General features: G+C 39.6%; 1 pseudogene; it reads left to right on the top strand.

The window, feature by feature from the left end:
* Positions 1–235: 235 nt before the first annotated feature.
* Positions 236–848, top strand: LOC110914092 (annotated as a pseudogene).
* Positions 849–1,115: the final 267 nt, after the last annotated feature.

The following is a 1,115-nucleotide window of genomic DNA, read 5'->3' as shown; positions in this document are numbered from 1 at the left end:
ACTGAAGAAAGAGTTGGTTAAGAAAAGGCAAAGTCTCTTCGAAGAAACCGGCGGACGGAAGGTCTTCAAGCGTTCAGAGATCGAACAGAAACGAATCCAGAAGCGTCTTGAAGACGAGAAGCGGGACAAAGCCTCTGCGAAGATCTGAACTTATTGAACCCTATTGATTCTACCGAGTCCAAACCTGAATCATCTTCAATAAGCCCACCAAGACAGCCCGCCACGGTTCTTGAAACAGCCAGTTACTTCGCTTGGCATGGAACAAGATAAGAATAATTTTAAACGTATGAAGACGAACATTTGTGAGCTCTCATGTGATGAGGACAAGATTCTTGTGTTTTTAAGCAAGTTGTTGATCGAGTGGAACCATGTGTTGGACGAGATGACAGAATCGGACAAGAGGACCGCCAAAGGGAAGTCAGCATTCGCCACTTTTAAACAGTGTAAGAGGGACTTGAATCCTCTCTTCAACTTCTGAAGGAACAAGGTATGTTTTGTTAGTAGTATATTACTATTATTATTAATATATGTTGATTAAAAAACCATTATTAATTTATTTGATGTTGTAGGTTCTGCCAGATGAGATTAGACAAGCATTAGTGCTAGTGATGAACTGCTGCATGAAGCGAGATTACGCGGCTGCATCGGATCATTACATCAGAATTGCCATTGGGAACTCACCATGGCCTATTGGTGCTACAATGGTTGGCATTCATGAACGTTCAGCGCGTGAAAAAATTCACACCAACAATGTGGCCCACGTGATGAACGATGAAACAACTCGAAAATACTTGACGTCAGTTAAACGATTATTGACGTTTTGTGAAAGGCATCATCCAACAGGTTAATACTTTAGCAAATATATGGTAGTGTTTTGCAGGCTTTATTAGATAGCATAACTGCATAAGAAAGGAGGAATGCACCAGATGTAAGTCGACAGCTTTTGCTGATGTTGCCAGCCCCAAAGGATGGCTAATCATCAATGTGTTCAGTTAATTTCTGTATTGTTTTGAAACATGTTAACATGTTAATTATGTACTGCTTTGAGTTTTAGTGTTGATATTGTCTTTATTTAAGAAATCTTATTATAAAGTGGTGGTGTCGTTAAAAAATAG

Source organism: Helianthus annuus, chromosome 15 (assembly GCF_002127325.2).
Source record: "Helianthus annuus cultivar XRQ/B chromosome 15, HanXRQr2.0-SUNRISE, whole genome shotgun sequence".
NCBI lineage: Eukaryota > Viridiplantae > Streptophyta > Magnoliopsida > Asterales > Asteraceae > Helianthus > Helianthus annuus.
Note: the sequence above shows the minus strand (reverse complement) of the source record. Positions and strands in the feature narration are given on the sequence as shown.